This window comes from Giraffa tippelskirchi, chromosome 6 (genome assembly GCF_054371585.1).
Source record: "Giraffa tippelskirchi isolate mGirTip1 chromosome 6, T2T-mGirTip1v1.2.pri, whole genome shotgun sequence".
In the NCBI taxonomy this organism is placed as follows: Eukaryota; Metazoa; Chordata; class Mammalia; order Artiodactyla; family Giraffidae; genus Giraffa; species Giraffa tippelskirchi.
Genome location: NC_137280.1, coordinates 171,144,875 through 171,171,586, shown reverse-complemented (window position 1 = coordinate 171,171,586; position 26,712 = coordinate 171,144,875). Strand labels below are relative to the sequence as shown.

Below are 26,712 nucleotides of genomic sequence, written 5' to 3'. Positions count from 1 at the left end.
TGATTTAAACATATGATCAGTACTTAGCATGATGCCTTGTAAAAGGGAGAACAGTTATTGAGCCTTCTAACTTCACTCTATTAACAGAACCTCCCATCAAAATGATTTATCATGGTAACGTCACCAGGTAGGTACTATAGATGCTACTGTAAAGATGGATGGAACTCTGTGGTTGCCCAGAGGTTAGGACTCTGCCTTCACTATGAGGGCCTGGGTTCGATCTACAGGAGGGAAACTGAGATCCCACGAGACATGCAGCATGGCCAATAAATAAATAAAGATGAGAAAACCAAAGTTCAAGAAAGTCACTTGCAATTAAAAAGCAACAATTCTCAAGACTTATGAAACAGAATTTGAACCCAATTCACTAAAGCACTTTTTTTTCCTGCTATATAAAGATAGCTACCAAAAGGCTGTTTTTCAAATCTCTCTAATGTTTGAAGAGACACTGTCAGTTCTCAGACACAATGTAGTTGTTAATTTTATTAATGGGATAAGTAAAGGAATCAAAGATACAAAATTTAAGAAGTTTTAGCCCAAGTCCTCTAAATTTTCAAGAGCATCTGCAAACATTTCATGAACTAGACTAGAGCCGCAACTATTTAATTTTGTCATCATTTTGTTTCTGTGAGGTAAGGCAAGTTGAAAACCGACACATAATTCAGATCAATGTTTCTCTTGAACCCTTTCTAACATTCTGGAGACACAAATACGGCACCTAACTGCCCATTATAATAGTTTTTCTCATTTGAACACACACTGTCCTAGAAAGGATGGTTCTATAACTCAACCTAAACTGCCAGTGCAACCTTTCACAATTTTCCATACATTATCATCACAAGTCCTCTTTTTGTCTCTGTGGGAAGAAGGCTGTATCTGCGCTCGGTACCAGGGGACTATCTGTAAAATACTGTGGATTCAGACTGCTCACATAAGGCTCAGACGTACAAACAGGGAGAGGGAGCGTGAATGTACACAGCCATGTCTCCCCTTGCTCTCTGTTATGGCACATCAGCCAGATCTGAATCAAGAGGGAGAGGATATTGCTGATGCCTCTTTACTGCTGCTGTTGGAAACTATCCAAGAAAAGCACATTTTCCTGACAAAAGAGGGTAGTGTGGTAGAAATGAAAAAGAAGAAAAACACTTATTACTAACGAACTTCCATTAAATTCTATTATTACCCATTTTAAGCCAAGAGGTCTCATGTAGACAATAGGGATTGGTAACACTTTGCTTACAACATTTAAGAAAAAAGTGTTCTTTATTTTAATTTAGTCGTTTGTGAGACAGAGATGCTGCGAATGCTATGGAACAAAGTTAATAAAATTGACTCCTTATTTAAATTAATATGGGACAGACAAAACCACCTGTATACTATTGCACATGAAAACTATTCACATAAAACCAGTAATTTTTGTTTTGGGAAACCAGAGGTACCATTCAGATTCAAGTGTTGAGCACAATCATTTGATCCTGTTTGGATAATACCCTCAAACGCCTTTAAATGTTCAGGCTTAAAGAATCCCCGCAGACTCCCTTTCTAAAGGAGACGCATTGTGATGATACAAACAGATGCAGAAACAGACAACATGAGCAAGCTTTACCTGAATATGGCCCTTTTGCTTACATCTGTGGCTATTTGCAAGTTGGCAGTTCTCTGTAAGTGGGCCTTAGAAATGTTATACTGTGAATGAGGGCCCTGGTAACTTTCCTCAGGTATCCTTTGTTACAATAATCAAAGCAGGGCAACCACCTCATCGTGGCAACGGTGACTCTGTGCCTTAGAGTGGTTACCCACAAAGCAGGTAGTATCCCTCCTAACTCAGATCATGCACAATTTAAATCTGATCGAGACAAACCACATAGGACCCATAAAGCCCTACATTTTTACACAGTACCTATTAGCGTTCAAATAGCTTGAATTCTGCAAAGTAGTAGAGAAAACCTCAGGGGCTGACACCAGAGCTGCCAGACCAACACGAGAAAAGTGCAGAAAGGGCTCAGGCCTGTTAGACAGGAATTTTGGTTATGAGAGAAAGAGAAAGCAATTGGAAAATACTTTTCTTTTTAACTGATCCAGATGGATACTAGAATCAAACTGCTATTTCCCAAAGCAATTTTAATACATGCAAAGTAAGTTTATACTGACTCAGCGGTGTTTGTACTTTAAACGTTTTCCTAGAATAAAAGAAAGCTCAGGCAAAAGAAAAGTGTGCAAAGCAAGTATAATTTTTTTGGTGTCAAAAATACAGGCTTAAAAAAATCTACCTCTTTGACATCAGAATTTAAAGACACTTAATTACAGATAAAATTCCTTAAACTGTCACTTTTGAATGCAGTCTATTCTAATTTTCCTTTTCCTAATGTCTTTCTCTTACCATATAAATACGATATATGTTCTCTACTTATTAGGCTCTGGCAGAATAACCAGACTTTATGTTAAAACACTCCCAAACGACTGAAAAGAGAGTGCTTTCCAAAATTCTCCGCTTCCTTACCATCTAAGCTACGCTCCATCCTCACCGACTTTTTGGATGTCTGTCTCAATCTACAACACAATCTTGCTGTAAAGGGCTTCCCTGGTGGCTCTGCTGGTAAAGAGTCCGCCTGCAGTGCAGGAGACCTGGGTTGATCCCTGGGTTGGGGAGATCCCCTGGAGAAGGGAAAGGCTACCCACTCCAGTATTCTGTCCTGGAGAATTCCAGGGACTGTATAGTCCATGGGGTTGCAAAGAGTCAGACACGACTGAGCGACTTTCAATTTCACAATAATCTACAACACAATATTGTTGTAATAATGTCTGCTAGCATCCTAAGTATTTAGAATAACACCTGGCACATACTGGAAGCTTTATAAATAAATATTGGTTGAATTCTGTATGTACCTTCCTCTTTGGCTGGCTGGCAATAAACTCACAGTTTAAGAAAGGCTGAACTGAGACCTATATTACAGATGCCACCTAATTAGGGTTTTATACAGCATCACTTTTTCATATGAATTTTATCCTTCAGTTGATTCATCTGAGAATCCCATTTGCATTTTTAAACTATAATCACACCAGGCTGACGATGACAAGATTCTCAATGCCAAGTAGTTCCAAAGGAAGCTACTTTCCTGGCAAGAGCTTTTCTGTGGGAATTACAAATCTGTGCAAGCAAACGAGGAAGGAAAAAAATATTTTGGTGAGGTGAGGGAACATCTGTCTTGGAGCGCTCACACGCTTTTATTTCAGAGGAAGCAAGGGGAGCACACTAATAATGGTCTATAATTAATCTTCCAAGCACAACAGGTGGCGACAATGGCTGCATCCTGGTTGGCTTCCTGGTTGCCAGGGGGGTTATGTGAGAGGAAACTCCTGCTCTGAACAGGCGTTGCTGCGAACCTTACCACTCACGTTCCCCCAGCTTAAAACCAGTGGTTCACGCTTTGCACTACATTTCCTGTAATAGGAAAGCAGTCCATTTTCTGAAGCTTTTGCCAACCTAACGACTCCGCCCATGTTTCTCCCCTTTGGCGCAGCTGATTGGAAACTGACTCCATCCAATCTGTTTGGAGATGCTGCAGAACAAAAAATAGGCTTCCCAACCACTATCTCCCAAACACCGGATTTCTTGCTAAGTGGTTTACATCTGATTTGCGGACCAGAGAGCAAGGCGGAAGAGAAGCCCGAGACTTGGATGGCTCTGTCAGCTCATTTATTAAATAAGTTGTATTGTACTCTCCTCAAGTTTAAGATGAATCACCAAAGTAGTATCCACAGTTTCTATCAGATACCAAAGTGGTATTCACAATTTCTGTTCTTTTGGGGCCTGTTCTCATATCTTGCTGTAGTTATCTCATTAATACTTCTGTTCAGTTCAGTCGCTCAGTCATGTCCAAATCTTTGTGACCCCATGAACCGCAGGACGCCAGGCCTCCCTGTCCATCACCAACTCCCGGCGTTTACTCAAACTCATGTCCACTGAGTCGGTGATGCCATCCAACCACCTCATTAATACTTGCCTACCTTTAAACTCTTTTAATGTCTGTATAGAAATCCATTCTTCCGTCCATCTACTCATGCGTCCAACAAATATATATATGCTGAGCAACTCCCAGGAACCAGACACTGTGCTAAACTCGTAAAACTGCGAGAAGTACACGTGGTTCCAGTCCTCCCACAGTTTAGAGGCTCCTTGTATAACAAACGGTCCCACAAATCACACAAATAAAGTGTTATTACATGTGTACTGTTTTAAATGACACATGAGAGACGTGCAGGTTACTACAAGAGCCAGGAATTCAAAGGAAAGGATCTTCAGGGAAGGGACGTGGCAATTGTTCTAGGCATAGGAAACAGCATTTTCAAAGGCCCTGTAATTGCAGAGAACGCATGATTGAGAAAACAAAAACCAGTACATACAGAAAGGGGGACATGCTTTAATTTAGACTGGAAAAGTAGACGTGGCACACAATGTAGCACTTCGTAGTCCGTGTTCAAGACTCTGGTTGTTTTGCTTTTCTTGATAGCAACAGAAAGCCGACAATTTTTCTGTGGGAAACTGATATGGAGGCTAGAATTAATTAGATGAGGCCGGTAAAAAGTTACATAGTTGTTCAGAAAATTGATGATAGTAGCTTGAAAACAAATTATAATGGTAGAGAAGGAAAAAACAGGACAGATTCTGGAGATATTTAAAAGGTGAAATAGACATGACCTGGGAGCGGATTTGAACAGAAGGAAGGTGGCAGTGTTGAGGATGATTCCTGGTTTGCATAACTGAATATACTGGTGGTAGCATTCGTTAACACATAAAACACAAGAGGACCAGATTGTAAGATGATTAATTTGTCACTGGACATATAAAGTTTAAGAAGCCTTTGAAAAAACCTACATGTAAATGTCAAATAAGCAGCTGGGTCAAATGGAATTTGAAGGAAAGGCTGGCCAAGAGATATAAATTTCTGTGACATGTAAGTTGGACAGGGGGTATGAAAGAAGCTGCTTTATGAGAGGAGAGAGTAAAACAGAAAAGAGAAAGGACAGAGCTGTGAAACAGTCAGCAAAAGAAAGAGCAGCCAGGGAGTTCAGAGAAAAATCACAGAGGTATTATATCTGCCTGCCATGCAGGAGACCCGGGTTCAATTCCTGGGTCAGGAACATCCTCTGGAGAAGGGAACGGCTACCCACTTCAGTATTCTTGCCTGGAGACTCCCATGGACAGAGGAGCCTGGAGGGCTACAGTCCATGGGGTCCAAGAGTCGGACACGACTGAGTGACTAAACCACCATTATATCAGAGAAGTCAGAAGGAGAGAATGTTTCAACCAAAATCCATGTTGACAGTGTTTCCTGGGGATGGCTACTGGACAACACTAACACCTGGGCATCTACTTTCCTGTGTGTTAATATTCCTGATTTATTTAAGGAGCCCAGCTCCTCCCCGTAGCTCCTTCCACGAGGCCTATGACTGTGGAGACTCTGGCCTCATGACCCACGGTCTTCTCAAGGCGCCAGCCACACTCACTATTCAAGTTACCCTCGGTGCCTCCAGAGCTGTCCTCTGCACTGCCTCCCAGGAAAGAAATGCCTGCAGCAACAGTGGGGAGCAGAGTCGCCTCAGAGTTTCCCTACCAACTCCTTCAGTGATGGTCACAGAGCCCCGAGTGACTTGGGAAATAGGAAAGAAGAAAAGAACACTGACAGAAAAAGCAGACAAAGATTTAGAAAGGCTGATGGAAAAAAAGATGGGCCAATGAGTCAATTTTAAAAATGCCAAATATTCAAAATCAAAAAATAGAAGGAAAAATTATTTGAAGCAATACTGGTATTATATAAGCTCCAACAGAGTATAGTGCCACCATGTAGCGGCTCTCTCTGCCTGCTGATTTTCAATCTACAAAATTACTCTTATTCTGCAGACCAGTGGCATCAACAATAAACCCAAGAATCTGAGTGCCTAATGTACCCTTCTAGAACACACTGATTTTAATTTCTCACAACATATTAAGCACTAATGAGGTCATATACTATGAAAGTACATACTGTTCACAGAGAGTTAGAAAAGAGTAAATATTATAATATTAAAATAGGCAACTTTTAGTAACAATCCAATAGACTTTTAACATAACTGTATAAATGGTACAAGTTCTGGGCAAGGCTTCTGGCCTTTAAGCATTACATATTTCTAAGGAGACTAATATTCTGAAAATACTAAATTAAAATATTAAACTGTTGTATTCACACTCTGCAAAAAGCAGACACATTACTTTGCCAACAAAGGTCCCTCTAGTCAAAGCTATGGTTTTTCCAGTAGTTATGTATGGATGTGAGAGTTGGACTATAAAGAAAGCCGAGTGCCAAAGAATTGATGCTTTTGAACTGTGGTGTTGGAGAAGACTCTTGAGAGTCTCTTGGACTGCAAGGAGATCCAACCAGTCCATCCTAGAGGAGATCGGTCCTGAATATTCATTGCAAGGACTGATGCTGAAGCTGAAACTCCAATACTCTGGCCAACTGATGGGAAGAACTGACTCATTTGTAAAGACCCTGATGCTGGGATAGATTGAAGGTGGGAGGAGAAGACAGACAGAGGATGAGATGGTTCGATGGCATCACCAACTCAATGGACATGAGTTTGAGTAAGCTTTGGGAGTTGGTGATGGACAGGGAGGCCTGGCGTGCTGCAGTCCATGGGGTCGCAAAGTGTCGGACACGACTGAGTGAATGAACTGACTAATGATCTGATTCACACTCATCTTCCAAATAAACCACATCTGGTTCCCTAGCAGCCATTCTGTCATCATGGCCCCAAGAAAGGGGGGAGGGCTAACGCTAGCTAAGAAAGAGAAAACATGGCACAGCAGAATACCCTGCCAGGCAAGAGGAGGAGATAAAAGAAAGTGTCTGGTTAAGGGGAAAGTAACTCATAGTTACAGAAGAGGTGCCAGAGCTCATACCAGTAAAAGGAACAGAGTCCACAGGCCCTGTTCATTTGGAATCTCTCACTGTCCAATGCCATTCATACAAGATCACCCCTTTTCTGTACACTCAGATATTATCCTCACAAATAAAAAAGGGAGGAGGAGGGGAAACAGCCTAATCAAAAGTTGAGCTGATTGTCTTAAACCCAGAGAGAGTGGGATACCTTCAATTGATACTATTAAGGCTTTCTTCCTTTGCTACCCAGAGGGTCAGGGGCTGAAGAAGGTAAGACCAACTTTAAAAATTAAAATCCTATTTTCTTTGCATAACTTGAAGACTAGGGTGCAAATTGAGACTGCTTCACACATAAGCAAGTAATCATTTATAAATTAATGTATTAGTTGTATTTTACTTTTTGTTATGCATTGATAACTGATTTCAGCAAAGTGTATGACTGATCAGTTTCTTGAAGAAGAAAAGATGTAAAATATGTAAATTATCTTACAAAGCTGAAATATTTTTATATACTCATGGCACCTATTCGCAGAATTTTTGGCCTGGAAGATGATCAGTTTTTTTTTTTTACTAGTTGCGCCACTTAAAATTGGTGCAAAGACTTTTAGGAAAGCAATACAGCAACACATAGGAGAAAATCCTTTTTCCGTTAGAGTGGACTGAGCATACATTCATCAGAACATATCACAAAGGCCATAGAAATCAAATATATGCCACCTCAGTCATACGTAGGAGGTCTAATCAAATGCTAATTATCACTAAGAATAAATCTGCAAATGACAGAAGGCCAATGGCTTAAGCTAACAGAGATGCAGGCTTTCACATAATAAGTCCAGAAGTAGCATAGATGTAAGAATGGTTATTTCATGCAGCAGCTCAACAATATCATCAAGGAGCTAGGTTCTTTCCATCTTCCAGCCTTGCCATATTCAATACATTGCTTTTTATCTGTAGAATTCTTTCCTCATGGTCACAAGATGATTACAGCAGCTTCAAGTATCACAGTCTCACGAAGCAATTCCCAAAGGCCAGCAGAGGAAGAATCTCTTCCTTAAGGTCCTTTTCAAAGGCAAAACTTTCCCCAAAGCACTTCACCTCCAGTAGAATTCCCTTCACATCTAAATGGCCAGAACTGAGTCACATGCCCATCTCTACACCAATCATCTGCAAGGGAAGCCTAATCAAGATTCATTTTCTGGGCAAGGGGAGGCCAATGCTGGAACAAAACTGGGGTTCTGTTAGCAAGAAAGGGAGGAGATGTTTGTGGGGTAGGCAACCAATATGTCCTGACAAACGCATGTCTGAAAGCAAAAACAAAACCTTCATAATTCTAAATTTAACTAGAAGTAGATAATCTTTGGGCAATTTGGTCCATTTCAACATATTAATTAATCTCCAATGGTTCAGAATATTTGGAACCCCATCTTTCCATCTAATAAAATAACTAGGTCAAAAACTGTATTTTCAATTAGACATTTTCTGCTGCATCTCTTAACTAGATGCGACAAGGCATTTAGATACAGGGATCACGAATAGATAAAATACAAATTCCCAGTTCGGCAAGCCTGACACTCTTGAGGGAAATGAGACACGGAAAGCCAGTTCAAATCTAAATTAAATAAAGGCAACTGTGCCTTCTGAAAACGGAACTCCTTTCTTCAAAATAACAGGTATAACCAGCAGAGGGTACTTATGTTTATGGATGAAGTCATATATTTAAATATAACGATCAAGCCATTCTGCTTCTCTCTGCCTCCCTCACAGCAATTTCGTGACTTATTCATTTTCCTTAGACTTCCAAGTCATAAAGAAAACATTACAACAGATTTGCATCCTTTGCCTTGAACGCCTAAGAGGAACTATATAATCAAATATAAAAATATTCTTTGGAATGTTCTCTGCTTTTCCTTTTGACTTCATAAACATCTGTCTCAACATGAGGCCATTACAATAAGGCTCCTTGTTTGCTAGTCTGTCTCCTGCTCTTGGACTGTGTTTTAGAGCTGAAACCCTGACTTATTCTTGTTTGTATTCCCAAAGATCACCTGGCATTAGCACTAGGTCTGCAGCGAATGCTGGTTGAATTAGTTTGTTGAATTTTGCCATGCTACATCACTAATAACCTTTCATAAAGGACCTATTTCTACAAAAATAGCTCCAGAGCATTGACTCATTTTTTCCCTTCAAGAATTTTATTTATGCTTTTTTGAACCCAATTTAACCACTGTAATTTTCCAACTTCTAATGAAAGACAATATTAATAATTCAAGACAAGGAATGATGCTACAAAGGTTGACTTCTCTTTCCATAGAAACTCCCTGGGGTGAACACCTGTCATAAAGTTAATGGACTTATTATTATAATGAACCAAGTAGCTGTAGAAACTGCAAATGTCCATTTTCCAAATATGTTTTTACTTGTCATTAGTTCATTTTACATTATAAACATAAATACAGCACTTCAGGGCATCCTTCTTTAAGTCAGTTTGGAAACTTCCTAACACAAATGAAAAAGTAAATTCAACGTTTTACAATGAAATTCAGCTTTGTTTTCTTATGTTTTCTCAGATACACACACTCATATAAACATGCAGCATGATAAGTACAATAAAACTAACTAATCCTAAATTATCATCAATATATAATTAGGTTTATATAGTCAGTGGCCCTTAATTGATGCTAAAGGAAAACTTAATCTTCTGTATCCAGCAGTTTATAGAATATAGACTACAAATAATATAAACTGAATTCAAGAGTGATCAAATAGTTTACAGGGGAAACTTTCTTTCTTTTTATAGAAATATTTCCAATGACGAATTCCAGAGGAATGACAGAATACTCATGATATGCGACTTCTAATGAACCCAGGCAATGATAAATATCCACGGCTGCTAAAACCATAGATGAAATGTTGATAGGTAACTTTACAGTGGATTAATCAATCTCACAATTCCTAACTTAATAAGAATAACATCATAAGAAGAGAGATAATCAGACATTATATGCTTTCTGTTGGTACTATATAACATCACCTATGAAATATTCTTGCCAAAACCCTAGCCTAAGTCTGCTCAAGCCTTTGGATGTATCAGTATAAGCAAATGAAGGTCAGAGGGACATGTTAAATGATACTTGAGTGACGTAGCAGCAAATCCTAAAATGCAGGAAACCCTTTAGGATAAGTACCCTAATGGAAAAAAAAAGAGACAAATGGAATCTCAAGATTCCTAAAAGAAACAGCAGCAAGATTTACCATATGGACCACGTTTGAATTCTGATACAAACAAATCCACATTTAAAAATATAAACCATCAGCGAAATTTGATGCTGACTAGATACTTGATGATATAATGGTAACAATGGTGATTGTGATTACATTTAAAAATAAAGTATTCACCTTTTGAAAATACATAACAAAGTACTATGAAATGAAATGATGTCTAGGAGATACTGAATAATTCAGTGTGTGTGTGTGTGTGTGTGTGTGTGTGTGTGTGTGTGTGTGTGTGTGTGTGCGCACGCGCTGGGGAGGAATCAAGTAGAGGAATATGGATAAAACAAGAATGAGCATGTGTTGATAATCATTGATGGGTAGATGGGGGCACATTATACAAGCTCTTCAATTTTGTATATATGAGAAATTTTCTATTAAAATGTTTAAAACTAGAAGATACAGTTTGTCCCCACAAATCTTTGATACCAACCTACCAACCAATTAATGTAACAGCCTTCAAACTGATTCTATTTATATTTTGCTCCTAGGACATAAAATTTGAAAGGAAAAGCTCTTTTCTTAGAACCTAATGAAGGAAACAAAGCTCACCACTAGGAAATAGTGAAGTGTTGGGTAAACTCCGGAAGCTGGTGATGGACAGGGAGGCCTGGCGTGCTGCAGTCCATGGGGTCGCAAAGAGTCGGACACGACTGAGCGACTGAACTGAACTGAGCTTTGGGTTAAGGGCCAGATGAGTGATGAGAGTTCAAAGAAAGGATGATCTGGTCCCAGATGGGACCTGTCAGGATGCAGGAGAGGAGGCCCACTTGGCTGGGCCTAATACTCGGAGGTTCTTCTCTCCTAACAAGATTAAGCAGAAAGTGGGAGATACAGACAGGATAATAAGGGGACACTTATCTTACACCTTTTAACTCATGTCCAGATTTTACCACTTGTAATGCACAGACTGAAAATATTTTACAGATCTTGCCCTTTGCTTGTGAATGGCACTGTATAGGGCAGGTGGCACAGCATCATTTCTATAATGGAAGCATTAATTTTCTATGTTTAATATTTAAGATATATCAGTCAAGATTCTCTTAGGAAACAGAAGGTACAAATAAAGAGCGCAACTGAGGAGCATTTAACTAAAGAACCAAGGACACAGCCATTGGCTGGGTGAAGAGAAGTATGTAAGGTAGGTTGAAATACCCTAGGGATTTATAAAGCACCAAAGTGTTACCACTCAAAGATGTATGAGTCAAGGAGAAGGAATAGTTCCCAAACCCAGAAATTGTTACCGTAGGAGAGGACATAGCCATGACATAGGGAGAGAACTCCAGTCACTGTCAAGCTGTTACTCAACAGAGAAGGAACCGGGACTTCCCTGTGGTCCAGGGGCTAAGACTCCAAGCTCTCAGAGCAGGGGGCCTCAGTTCCATCCCTGGTCAGGGAACCAGATCCTACATGCCACCACTAAGACCAGGCGTAGGCAAACAAATAAATAAAAACAAATATCGAATAAAGAAAAGGAACCAAGAAAATAAGTACTCTGACGTCATCCTATTGCTTTCCTGTCTTCTGTCAGCTCCTCCCACTGACTGAAGCCTGCTAGAAGCCAGAGAGCCAGGGAGGCTATGGATGGCACCCGTAAAGGTCAGTTGCCCGGAGGAGGCTGGAGTGGAAAGCACACTGAGAGAGGTCAGTGGAGCAAGCAGTATATGATGCAAATGCTTCGGCATTTCTTCACAAGTTAAAAAATGATCAAATGGAAGCTCAGAAAAGAAACGAAGTGACCAAGTCTTCTCTTAGCATCTGAGAGGCCCTGAACAGAGAAGCAGAGTCTCTACAAAGGGGAAGACCTCAGATAAACAAAGGTAAGACGAAGACCTGAGCTGAAAAATTGCATTTGAATGAAACCCAGAGAGGGGAGTAAGCGTGGTGGAAGCAGAAATGAGCTGGTGAATGGACAAACAGGCACAAAGGTGACATTTTAGGGAATTCTGAAAAAGGAAGTTGGATAAATCTGAATTAAGCCAGATAATAAAAGAGCTTGGGTGATGAAGAGAATTTAGATTTGATCTATTTAGATGTGATGTTGGTCAAGGTGAATGAGTTGAGATGTGGGGCATAAAACCATGAGTGTAGACTTTTAGGAAGAACACTTCGATGGAACTGAGGGTGAGCAATGAGGATGCAATGGGAGGGGGATGGCAGCGGAGTCTGGAACCAAACCAGGAGATGGCTGCTATCAAATTAGGGTAAGTCTGTAACAGGAAGGGGCTCCCCTGGTGGCTCACTAGTAAAAGAATCCATCTGCAATGCACGAGATGCAGGTTCGATCCCTGGGTTGGAAAAATCCCCTGGAGCGGAAAATGGCAAACCGATCCAGTATGATTGCCTTGGAAATTTCATGGAAAGAGAAGCCTGGCGGGCTACAGTCCATGCGGTCACAAAAGAGTCAGACACGACTTAGGGACTAACCAACAACAACTCTTACCGGAGGAGTGGCAGTGGAAATCCACTCATTCATCCAGCCACACGTTCACAGTCCATCTATCCCACAAATGCACGCTGAGGCTTCTGTTAGCTGACCTGGACAAGACCTGGAGGATACAACGGTGAGCACAGACAGACCTGTTTCCTTCTCTCACATAGTCTGCAGTCTGACGAGGAAAGAAAGGTACGAATGGAATAATGTCATGAGCAAAGGTAAAAGTCGCAGTTGTGAAGGATATTCTGAAACAGAGGCAGGAGGAGCTGTGGGAGCTATGACAGCTCTCTGAAAGGCAAGAGTGGGGAGGAGAGATTGGGGGAATGGTTAGGAAAGGTTCTCCATGAGAACAATGCTTAGATTGAGATCTGAAAGCTGGGAAGGCGTTACTCAGGGCAAACAGGGAGGGGAGAGCAGGCACAGCAAGGACACAGCAAGGACTCAGGAATGGAGAAGGACAGGGAGTAAAGAGAGCCAGTGTCACTGGCTCAGGACAAAAAGGCAAAAATCTGCAAGACATCACAAAAGAAGAAATGAAAAGAATTGTAGATACCTAGAATACAGACCATTAAGGAGGTAAAACAGTCTAATGTGGTTCCAACCATTTTAAGCAAGGAGATGAGGTATTTAACTACCGAATCAATCTGTACTTGCCAATGTGCTCTGTGCCTTGACGGAAGAACACAACCCATTCTTCATAAATATTTATTAGTCACTCTGCAAGGAATTGGGGATATAGCCTTAGCTAGACAGATAACCCTTATCATAGGGGTCATCACCCTACTTGCTTTCCTACATGTCCCCAAGAGCAGAAGAAAATAGCTAGACACAGATTCAAGGAAGATCTATTAATCAACAAATATTCACTGGGTACCTTTCATGTGCAAGACATGAAATAAAACACTGTGAAAATAATATCTTGTCTGAAGGAGAGGTATGAGCTGGCTTCATTTCAATGTAGATTATATTTGTTTGCTCAGCATGAGCATTAACTGACAAAAATATGCACCAAGATTGAATAAGATGCAGTCATTAGTTTCAGAGAGCCTTTCTTTTAGCAGGATAGATTTAAAACATGAGAATGAATCATGGTAAGTGACAATACAACAGGTTTATAAGAATAGTGTAAATTTTTGTAGCGCTAGCTCAGATCTCTCTGAGGAGATCAGCTAGGTTCCGGGGGAAAGGCACCCAGATTCTGTACCTTAATGAGGCAAGGTTTCAATAGGTGAAGATGGCCTCTCTCGCCTCTGCGCTTCCAAGATGACCAAGAGAAGAAGGAACAATGGTCGTGCCAAAAAGGACCGCGGCCACGAGCAGCCTATTTGCAGCACCAGCTGTGCCTGATGCGTGCCCAAGGATAAGGCCATTAAGAAGCTCGTCATTCGGAACATCATAGGGGCCGCAGCCATCAGGGACATTTCTGAAGCGAGTGTTTTTGACACCTATGTGCTTCCCAAGCTGTATGTGAAACTACATTACTGCCTGAGTTGTGCCATTCACAGCAAGGTAGTCAGGAATCGCTCTTGGGAAGACCGGAAGGATGGAACACCTGCCCCCTGATTTAGACCTCCAGGTGTAGCCCCATGTCCTCCACCAAGGCCCACGTAAGGATCCAAGTCCTTAAAGACTGAAATAAATACTGGTTTCTCTGAAAAGACAATAAAATGGAAATTATACTTAAAAAAAAAATAGGTGAAGATGCAGGGCAAAGAAATTACAATAAGCAGAAAGAATAACGTCAGGGGATTCAAAGGCATCTACTGGTGGGAATAATAAACAGGCTGAGTGTGATAGAAAATGGGGAACTCAGAAAAAAAGCAAAGCAGGAAGTATGAAGAAAAGTGATTCAGATGGGGACCACAGGGCAGATAATTAAAAAAAATGGACTAGGAAATGTATTTGATCAGAATAAGGAGTTGCTGAAGATTTCTGAATAGGAGAACAGCACGACCAGAGATGATTAAGAAAATCGCATGGAATGAAAAACAGCAATAACAATGGAATGGTTTAAGGGCACAAGGTCTAGAGCCAGTCTTGCCTGAATTAGAGTCCAGACTTCCCCACAGCTACGACTTACAATGAAAATGAGCTACTGATCAGCACAGTGCCGTGGATGAATCTCAAAAGCAGCATGCTAAGCAAAAGAAGCCAGACACCAAAGACTACACACTGTTGTGTTACATCTATATGTGTATCTATAAAAGGCTAAACCAGTGATGGACCGATCAGCAGTTGCCAGGGGATACGGGATGGGGATGAGGAAAGGCATGTGAGGGGGAGTGACAGGACATGAGGGCATGTTTGGGGTGATGCAAAAGTCCTTTATCATGTCTTTGTGGCAGTTACACAACTGCATGTTATTTGCCAGCATTCATCAAATTGTGGACTTAAAATTGGTGAATTTTTAACTAAATTATATCTTAAATAAATTGATACAAATGAAAATATCATGCAGGAATAAAAAGTTAGGTAGTCGTCGAAATAGAAACATTGAACTTCAGAATATTTCTTCCACATGAAAAGCGTGGCAGCAGGGGACTCCTAAGTCGTGATCCACGCGGAGACACAAAAAATACTAGTCATTGGTATTACGTTTGTGTGTGTGTCCAAGCACATGCTTAGGAATACTAGGGCAGAACAGGAAATATTCTTGATATGAAGATAATTTTCTTCCTTTCTAAAAAAATTAATCAAATAATCTTTATTGGAACACAGCATCGTTTTTAGGCTCAGGGAACAGAATGGTGAACAAGACAGGTAAGTCTTTCCTCTTAAGGAACTTGACAGTATATCTCAAGAATAATAGAGGTGGAGATGATGTTTCAAAGAAGAGTCATGAAATGGAGATTCGTTCCTCTAGTGATTAATACTCAGATGGAATTCAGATTTCTCCCCCAGGCCCACAAAAGTAATACTTTAAATAATGGCTGGCTAACAAGGCTAGTTTATTCATTTGCATTACACAATAGGTTAGGTACATTATAGTGACTGCTGTACATTGGTATTACAATGATTATTTTATAAAATATAATAAAATGTTGGTAAGATTATTTTATAAAACTTTTTTTATGTTTAAAAACAATTTCAGAAAATGGTCTGGCAGACAGATATTTAGAAAAGGAAGAGTTGGAAAAATCATTTCAATCTTGTTTACATTTCAATATTTGAGCAAAATTTCTATAAAATTTTATATATGCCTGAATTAACTCTACTAATACAAATATATATTCAATAATAGTCTTGGATTTCACTAGTAGCTTCAAATATACTCAAAAAAACTCATTCTAAGTCAATGATTTCTTGAACTGACTATCACAATGAAGACTCTAGATCATTCAATTTAATTAATGTCCTTCTTCATAACATAGTGATTCACAGGTTTGCAGATCTCTATTCTCTATAAAATTCTTAACCATAATACATAGGTTTTAGAAGTTTTACTTAAAAAATGCAAGAAAACGATCTTGGACTCACATATTTGTCAACTTTTTTTGGACAACTGACTTTTTTTTTTAAAGCTTGGGGAATACTTGCTGTGGGAAGTGGGGAAATAAACGACATGGAGTCTTCCAATAGCAGCAGACTTGGGAAGCATTAAAAGGGTGCTAGATTTGGCTTTTATTTGCTTCAGTGGCACTTCAAATTTCTTTGGCTATTGTAGGAGGTTTTCAGGTCACCACAAACTGAAGTGAAAAGAGGATACTGTGGGCAGTAACTGTGTGAAGTACTTTATTTATTTCAACTGACTCCTGCTACAATTGATTGAAGGACTGAAAGCCCCCTTATGCCTAACAGCCGTGGGCTTCTAGATCCAAGCTTCCTGTGCCGATTAACTAAACTCTAGGTAGAAGACAGAACAGTTTATACCTCTAGCAGAGTCAAAGAATTCATGTTGAGTAAGATAAATTTTTTAGTCTCAACTCTGAACTATTCAGGGCAGGAACTTAATTTTCTCACCCTTGAGCACAATTTTCCCCATTTTGTATTATGGAGAGGTTATGACTGCAGAGAAACAATACAGAGACTATTTGTTAACTTCTAAACTTGTCTGACCTCACTACAATCACTTCTTTCTTGCATTTGCCCAGGCTACCAATCTATCTTCTTTCTTGCATCTACTGTGTCTGCCTTTAAAGTCCAAGGCAAGCAGATGAAACCGCAACAGTAAAGTACCTGTGAATACTGCCTTAGCATTTATGAGAAATACATTAAGGAGATGAATGTAATATTTTAACATGTCCAAAATGGGGAAGCTAAATATTATAGCTAACAATATCAATTGTAGAAACATTTAGGTAAACAGTTTGCATATTCATAGCGAAAGGATCATTCAGCTGGAAGCAAATCATTTAACCATTTGGTACAGCTTACCACAAAATGAAAAACTTTTATTTCCATAAATAGTGAAGACTAAAATACTGTAGTGACATTTTTCTGCCTGCATTGAATTTGACTTTAGCTTTTGTTAAGAGTTTGTTGTTTTGGATTCTATTTCCGAATTAAAATATTTACAAATAATCTATTAAAGTTTTTTCAGTCTTACATAAAATTATTAAATAAGGGTGTTAAAGTGTTAACTGTGTGCACCTCTGAGATCCATGAGAGGAAATACTCTAATCTTGCAGAAACGTCATTTGCCCTTTGTAAACTGATGTGGCCATAGTAAATGTTTTCATTTAATACTGGATTAGCTGAGTTGGGAGGACGATGCGGTGTACAGAGGCGATGTACTCCCTGTTTTTATATACCTTCCTCTTCAAAAATGCTCTGAGGCTTGCTGGATGCGGTGACTTTTGCATGCTATGACAGAGCCATGCCTTAAATGTGTACATCAGATGTGTCCCTTTTACATCATTAAGTAGAATACACTATCTGTGAAAAGCAATCTGTGGCTGGAAAGAGTATGTTCTGCACTTCTGCTTAAAGAATACAACATTCATGTGGAATGGCTCCAAATGTTCCTCTTGAATAGGGTTACTGAAATATTAATTCAGACTACATAAATCTGAAAATAAGTGAAATAAAGAGGATTTTTCTGGGGGCTAATAAGTGCAAAGAGCATCACTTTTCTTGCTAATGTGGAAAGATATGCATGGTTGCCTTCCACAAATATCTTCAGACTGACTATAATAGAAGAATGACCCTCTACAAATCTGGCTCTATTTGTTTCTAAAAGTGTACCAAATTTCCTAAATTCTTTCATTAATCAGGCTCTCTTAATAGCACTGTTGCAAAGCAGAGAAATAGGAATTAAAAATTTATCAACTAGAGGCATTGTGTGGAAAACCCCTCTAGAGATTTCTAGAACATTAGGGGTTTATAAAGGAAGTAGACGATTCTTTTTATTGGCATTCTTTTTCTTGGTGATATTGTTTGTTTCTTTCTTAAATTTTAGCAACTATAAAATAGACGTTCTTTTAATGATAAGATAATTTGGATATATACTAAAAAATCTGTTGTCATACTCCTCCACTGCCTCTCCAAGGGAACCAGAGTTTACAAGCTTAAAGTGCCTTTCTCCAACTTCCTCCATGCTTGTACAAAAATGTATATCCAAACAGACCCATATATATAGACATTTTGTTATTTACTTTTATTAAGACAGGGTCACACTCTGCACATGAGTCTGCAGTTTGCTTCTCTCACTTACTGCATGATGACAGTTCTTCTAAGGCAAGACAACAGACCCATCTTACTTTTACACTTACTGCATAATATTCTAAGGGCTTCCCTGGTGGCTCAGACAGTAAAGAATCTGCCTACAATGAGGGAGACATGGGTTCGATCCCTGGAGAAGGGAACAGTTACCCACTCTAGTATTCTTACCTAGAGAATCCCATGGATAGAGGAGCCAGGAGGGCTACAGTCCATGGGGTCACAAAGAGTCAGACACGACTTAGTGACTAACACTTCCCTTTATTGCATAATATTCTATAGAATGATCTCCCACAATTTTAAGGATAGAAATATTTTTACTTTAAAAGATAATTACAGATAATTTTATTAAAAAGATTGTGGCAGTGTATTCTCTACCAGCAGTGTATAAGTCTGCACATGTCTTTTCATCCTTATAAGCTCTAGTGTAGCTCTTTTTAATATATTTTGCCATGTTAATGGGTTAAAAATATGGTATCTTATTTTTTTCTCTTTAGTTTTTTATGATTCTTTTTTATAATGATTAACAGGGTTAAATCTTTTCCATTCTGTTAATTTAAAACTAATATTCTTCATTTTGTTTGGGTGGCTTGCCTTCTCAGTAGTCTGTGGGACCCCTTTATATATTTGGCATATTAGTCTTTTTTCTGTCATGTCTTTACTCATTCTCATTCTGCTGCTGCTGCTGCTAAGTTGTTTCAGTCAAGTCCGACTCTGTGCAACCCCATAGACGGCAGCCCACCAGGCTCTACCATGCCTGGGATTCTCCAGATAAGAACATTGGACTGGGTTGCCATTTCCTTCTCCAATGCATGAAAGTGAAAAGTGAGAAGTGAAATTGCAGTCGCTCAGTTGTGTCCGACCCTTCGTGACCCCACGGACTGCAGCCTACCAGGCTCCTCTGTCCATGGGATTTTCCAGGCAAGAGTACTGGAGTGGGTTGCGACTGTCTCCTCCAACATTCTCAGTCTATTCTTGGTTAAATAATTCATACCTTTAAAAGTTTGTGTAGTGTGTGTGTGTGTGTGTGTGCAGGTGCAGGAGAGTCGAGAGGAGCTACTCCATGTGTAAGGAGGGGCAGCTGTGAGGAGATACCCCTTGTCCAAGGTAAGGAGCATCGGCTGTGCTTTGCTGGAGCAGCCGAGAAGAGATACCCCACGTCCAAGGTATGAAAAACCCAAGTAAGACGGTAGGTGTTGCCAGAGGGCATCAGAGGGCAGACACACTGAAACCATAATCACAGAAAACTAGCCAATCTGATCACATGGACCACAGCCTTGTATAACTCAATGAAACTAAGCCATGCCATGTGGGGTCACCCAAGATGGACAGGTCATGTGGGGAGTTCTGACAGAATGCGGTCCACTGGAGAAGGGAATGGCAAACCGCTTCAGTATTCTTGCCTCGAGAAGCCCATAAACAGTATGAAAAGGCAAAAAGATAGGACACTGAAAGATGAACTCCCCAGGTTGGTAGGTGCCCAATATGTTACTGGAGATCAGTGGAGAAATAACTACAGAAAGAATGAAGGGATGGAGCCAAAGCAAAAACAATACCCAGTTGTGGATGTGACTGGTGATAGAAGCAAGGTCCGATGCTGTAAAGAGCAATATTGCATAGGAACCTGGAATGTTAGGTCCATGAATCAAGGCAAAATGGAAGTGGTCAAACGATGGCAAGAGTGAACGGCGACATTCTAGGAATCAGTGAACTAAAATGGACTGGAATGGGTGAATTTAACACAGATGACGATTATATCTACTACTGTGGGCAGGAATCCCTTAGAAGAAATGGAGTAGCCATTATAGTCAACAAAAGAGTCCGAAAGGCAGTACTTGGATGTAATCTCAAAAATGACAGAATGATCTCTGTTCATTTCCAAGGCAAACCATTCAATATCATGGTAATCCAAGCCTATGGCCTGACCAGTAACACTGAAGAACCTGAAGTTCAACGGTTCTATGAAGACCTACAAGACTTTTTAGAACTAACACCCAAAAAAGATGTCCTTTTCATTATAGGGGACTGGAATGCAAAAGTAGGAACTCTAGAAACACCTGGAATAATAGCCAAATTTGGCCTTGGAGTACAGAATGAAGCAGGGCAAAGGCTAACAGAGTTTTGCCAAGAAAACGCACTGGTCATAGCAGACACCCTCTTCCAACAACACAAGAGAAGACTCTACACATGGACATCACCAGATGATCAACACTGAAATCAGACTGATTACATTCTTTGCAGCCAAAGATGGAGAAGCTCTATACAGTCAGCAAAAACAAGACCAGGAGCAGACTGTGGCTCAGATCATGAACTCCTTATTGCCAAATTCAGACTTAAATTGAAAAAAGTAGGGAAAACCACTAGACCATTCAGGTATGACCTATATCAAATCCCTTATGATTATACAGTGGAAGTGACAAATAGATTTAAGGGACTAGATCTGATAGACAGAGAGCCTGATGAACTATGGACGGAGGTTTGTGACACTGTACAAGAGACAGGGATCAAGACCATCCCCATGGAAAAGAAATACAAAAAAGCAAAATGGCTGTCTGAGGAGGCCTTACAAATAGCTGGGAAGAAAAGAGAAGTGAAAGCCAAGGGAGAAAAGGAAAGGTATTCCCATTTGAAGGCAGAGTTCCAAAGAATAGCAAGGAGAGATAAGAAAGCCGTCCTCAGTGATCAATGCAAAGAAATAGAGGAAAACAACAGACTGGGAAAGACTAGACATCTCTTCAAGAAAATTAGGGACACCAAGGGAACATTTCATGCAAAGATGGGCTCAATAAAGGACAGAAATGGTATGGACCTAGCAGAAGCAGAAGATAGTAAGAAGAGGTGGCAAGAATACACAGAAGAACTGTACAGAAAATATCTTCATGACCCAAATAATCATGATGGCGTGATCACTCACCTAGAGCCAGACATCCTGGAATGTGAACTCAAGTGGGCCTTAGAAAGCATCACTACAAACAAAGCTAGTGGAGGTGATGGAATTCCAGTTGAGCTATTTCAAATCCTAAAAGATGCTGCTGTGAAAGTGCTGCACTCAATATGCCAGCAAATTTGGAAAACTGAGCAGTGGCCACAGGACTGGAAAAGGTCACTTTTCATTTGAATCCCAAAGAAAGGCAATGTCAAAGAATGCTCAAACTACCGCACAATTGCACTCCTCTCACACGCTAGTAAAGTAATGCTTAAAATTCTCCAAGACAGGCTTCAGCAGTACATGAACCGTGAATTTTCAGATGTTCCAGCTGGTTTTAGAAAAGGCAGAGGAACTAGAGATCAAATTGCCAACATTCGCTGGATCATCGAAATAGCAAGAGAGTTCCAGAAAAACATCTATTTCTGCTTTATTGACTATGCCAAAGCCTTTGACTGTGTGGATCCCAATAAACTGTGGAAAATTCTGAAAGAGATGGGAATACCAGACTACCTGACCTGACTCTTGAGAAACCTGTATGCAGGTCAGGAAGCAACGTTAGAACTGGACATGGAACAACAGACTGGTTCCAAATAGGAAAAGGAGTACGTCAAGGCTGTATATTGTCACCTTGCTTATTTAACTTCTATGCAGAGTACATCATGAGAAATGCTGTGCTGGAAGAAGCACAAGCTGCAGTCAAGATTGCTGGGAGAAATATCAATAACCTCAGATATGCAGATGACACCACCCTTACGGCAGAGAGCGAAGAAGAACTAAAAAGCCTCTTGATGAAAGTGAGAGAGGAGAGTGAAAAAGTTGGCTTAAAGCTCAACATTCAGAAAAGTAAGATCATGGCATCTGGTCCCATCACTTCATGGGAAATAGATGGGGAAACAGTGGAAACAGTGTCAGACTTTATTTTTCTGGGCTCCAAAATCACTGCAGATGGTGATTGCAGCCATGAAATCAAAAGATGCTTACTCCTTGGAAGGCAAGTTATGACCAACCTAGACAGCATACTAAAAAGCAGAGACATTACTTTGCCAACAAAGGTCCGTCTGGTCAAAGCTATGGTTTTTCCAGTGGTCATGTATGGATGTGAGAGTTGGACTGTGTGAAGAAAGCTGAGCGCCGAAGAATTGATGCTTTTGAACTGTAGTGTTGGAGAAGACTCTTGAGAGTCCCTTGGACTTCAAGGAGATCCAACCAGTCCATCCTAAAGGAGATCAGTCCTAGGTGTTCATTGGAAGGTCTGATGTTGAAGCTGAAACTCCAATACTTTGGCCACCTCATGCGAAGAGCTGACTCACTGGAAAGACTCTGATGCTGGGAAGGACTGGGTGCGGGAGGAGAAGGGGACGACAGAGGATGAGATGGTTGGATGGCATCACCGACTTGATGGACATGAGTTTGGGTAAACTGCAGGAGTTAGTGATGGACAGGGAGGCCTGGCGTCCTGGGATTCATGGGGTTGCAAAGAGTTGGACACGACTGAGCGACTGAACTGAATTGATGTATATGTATATGTTTTTTTTTTTCACCTTTCCAGTGTCTTCTATATTTAGTGGTCTGTTCAGTTTTTTAAATATCTTTTTAGGTCAATTTGGATAGCTAATTTTTTTCTAGAAAATCACCAGTTCCTCAAGATTATAAAATATACCAACAGAGATACAAATAATAATATCTAAAGTGCTTTCTTTATACTTTCTAATAATATATAATTTTTGTACTTTTTAGTCTTTAGTTAGACTTGCCATGAGCTTATCCATTTTAATGGATATTCAAATAAATGGTTTCTTATTTCATTTATATTATTATTTTACCTATTTTATAATTTTCAGCTTCTATCTTTTTTTTAGTTAGTTTATTTTCTGTTTTTTAACTTTACAATATTGTATTTGTTTTGCCATACATTGACATGAACCCACCATGGGTGTACATGTGTTCCCCATTCTGAACCCCCCCCTTCCACCTCCCGCCCCATCCCACCCCTCCCATCCCATCCCTCCGGGTCATCCCGGTACACCAGCCCCGAGCACCCTGTATCATGCATTGAACCTGGACTGGCGATTCGTTTCACATATGATAATTTATGTGCTTCCATGCCATTCTCCCATAACATCCCGCCCTCGCCCTCTCCCACAGAGTCCATAATACTGTTCTATTTATCTGTGTCTCTTTTGATGTCTTGCATACAGGGTTATCTTTACCGATTGACTTAATACCATATATATGTTAGTACACTGTATTGGTGTTTTTCTTTCTGGCTTACTTTACTCTGTATCAGCTTCTATCTTTAATCTTTCTTTTCGTTGATTTAACTGCTGTTTTCTTCATTTTTTAAGTTGAATTATCTATTTAAACTTACTTTCATGCTACTTTTTCATTACAAAAGAACTTAAGGCCATCAGTTTTTCTCTGCATACTGCTTTAGCTGGGTCTCATGGGTTTTATTATTAAAGTATTTGCCTTGCCAACATTTTATAGGTAGTTTATAATTTCAGTTTTATTTTTCTCCTTTTTTCATGGATCTTATAGAATAATGGTCCTTAATTTCTAAGTAGCTGTTTTCCAAAGTATCTCCCCATGGTCTATTTTTAGTTTTATTGGTTATCATCAGAGAGGATAAGAGCTATAAAACTCTACTGTAGTAAGCTGAAGTTTCTTAATGTCTAGCTATGTGATTTTTAGGATATTTTATATACATTCAAAAATGTATATTCTCTTTGTACAATGTAAAATTTTACATATATATATGTTAAATTACATTTACTATGTGTTAAATATATTAAATTATTCTACTGAATAAAATATTCAACTTCTTTACACATTTCCTCTTTGGAGTCTATTTGATATATCAAACATTCCTTTATAAATGTATTTTAATCAACTTCATTCTGAATATTTGTTTTACATGTTTGATGGTTTTGGTGCCTAAAGGTATGTAACTCTTTTCTTAATAAACTGTACCAGATTCTTTTAAAGACAAAATTATAAAAGTTGAGGTTCTGATTATGTCATCTGTTTATAGCACTATTTCTAGGATGGTGTTTTTTATAGGGATTTCAAATGTTTGTTTCCAAATCTCTCTACTCATGAACTACATTCTCCAAATCCTACTGCCTCCACAAAGCTTTCCTAAAGAAGAAAGAAAGAAACGCAGACTCTAATCTGCGTGTATAGGGCTTCCCAGGTGGTGGCTGTGGTAAAGAACCCACCTGAAAATGCAGGAGATGTAAAAGATGTGGACTCCATTCCTGGGTCAGGGAGATCCCCTGGAGGAGGGCATGGCAACCCACTCCAGTATTCTTGCCTGGAAAATCACATGAACAGAGGAGCCTTGCAGGTATAGTCCATCGGGTCGCAAAGAGTCAGACATGACTGAAGTGACTTAGCACACAAGGTGCTTATATAATATACTTTAGAAAATTTTAATTATTGTCCTGACTAAAGTATTGTTGCAACCACCTTCTTCAGGCTCAATCTGATCCTTTGTAATTCTTTATCTCAACTCTTCTAAGGTACTTTGGTGCCTTGCAGTAATTACTTGATAACATGCCGTAACTCATCTTCCGTAAATGTAATTTAGGGCAAAAATAACAGTAACTAGTAATTTCCTGAGTGGTAGTAGGCTTTACACATAATTTACTTAACTATAATCCTGTCAGGTGAGAACTGTTATTATCCCCATTTTACAGATGAGGAAATTGAAGTTCATTAAAGGTTAAGCAGCTCGCCTAAGATCTTGCAAGCTGCAAGCTGCAGTGCTAGAGTTCTGATCTAGCTCTAGTCTTTTCATCCCTTACTTCTCTTATATGTCTTATCCTCAGAATAACTTATAACATAAATAAGGGATAAGAGACAAAGCAGTGGAAAAAGACTGCAGGAGAAATAAAGAGCTTTGGAAAGTGAAAGTCGCTCAGTCACATCTGATTCTTTGCAACCCCATGGACTGACTATACAGTCCAATCCATGGAATTCTCCAGGCCCGAATACTGGAGTGGGTAACCTTTCCCTTCTCCAGGGGATCTTCCCAACCCAGGAATTGAACCAGGGTCTCCTGCATTGCAGGTGGATTCTTTACTAACTGAGCTATCAGGGAAGCCCTTTGGAGGTTGCCATAAAGAACTGATGCTTTTGAACTGTGGTGTTGGAGAAGACTCTTGAGAGTCTCTTGGACTGCAAGGAGATCAAACCAGTCCATCCTACAGGAAATCAACCCTAAATATTCATTGGAGGGACTGATGCTGAAGCTGAAGCTCCAATACTTTGGCCATCTGCTGCAAAGAGCCGACTTACTAGAAAAGATTTCCTGATGCTGGGAAAGATTGAAGGCAAGAGGAGAAGAGGATGACGGGACGAGGCAGTTGGATGCCATCACCAACTCAATGGACATGAGTCTGAGCAAGCTCTGGGAGATGGTGAAGGACAGGGAAGCCTGGAGTGCTGCAGTCCATTAGGTCACAAAGAGTCCGACACGACTGAGCGACTGAAAATAAAGTCTTGTTTTTAAATGTGAGGGGTATGGGAAGCTCTTAAAAAGGGTATTTGGAGAAGGGTAATGTGGTCTGATTTCTGTTTTAATAGGACCCCTGTGGCTGCAGGAAGGAGCACGGGCCCTCAGGATATAAGAGCGCAAGCCAGGTCAGTTAAGAAAGCTATCCTCAAGATCCAGGAATGAGAGGCTGGGGCAGGGGCCAGGGTGGGAAAGGTGGGCGTGGGGACAAAGAGCTGGATTCTGGACATATTTGGAAGGCAGAACCAACAGGATTTCCTGGCACATGATTTAAGTGGTGTGAGTAAGAGGAGCCAAGAAAGACCCCAGTCTATTTGGTCTAGAGAAACCGTAAGATAGGAATTGCCACTTACCGAGATGGAGAAGTATGATACACAGTATTTCAAATAAGAGAACTCTTGTTTATGAGCATTTACTTATAAAAACTGAATAGCTAACTAAGGAACAAAATCATAGTGCTGTTAACCATACGTGTGTATTTTTATTCTCTATGTTCTATAAGTCAGAAGACACAGTTCATGAGATGTCGAAGGTTAAATCCATTCATTAGCCTAAATGGCATATGTAGTGGTTTCGATCGGGGACCAAGGGACAAGAGCCTATAGGTAGCTGCCTGCTTCAGTAAATAAAGTTTTCTTCTTGGCACACAGCCAAGCTATTCATTTACATATTATCTGTGGCTGCTTTCTACCTACAGCGGTTACAACTGGGACCTTATGGCTGACTGGCAAGTTGAACATATTTACTGACACTTTAAGAAATAATTTTCTAATCTCTGGCTTAGATTTAGACAGGGTTAATTCAAAACTGTGTTAAACTGAACTAGGTTGACTGCAATATGTCTTTTAATAGCCTTTATCAGGAATATTTTATCAGAACGTTATCAGAATTCAGATTAGCATCATTTCTTTCTAGACAGACATGAGAAAAAAATTTTAAAGTTATTGAACAGTTTAGGATGGAGCTAGTAGTTTATAGTTTG

General features: G+C 39.9%; 1 protein-coding gene and 1 pseudogene across 36 annotated transcripts in view; one reads left to right on the top strand and one right to left on the bottom strand.

Annotated features, from left to right (window-relative positions):
* PAM (peptidylglycine alpha-amidating monooxygenase) overlaps nt 1-26,712 on the bottom strand; it is a 174,168-nt gene that overhangs the window by 137,933 nt on the left and 9,523 nt on the right. The gene's annotated exons all lie outside the window — the stretch shown is intronic.
* Nucleotides 13,891-14,238, top strand: LOC145509416 (small ribosomal subunit protein eS26 pseudogene; annotated as a pseudogene).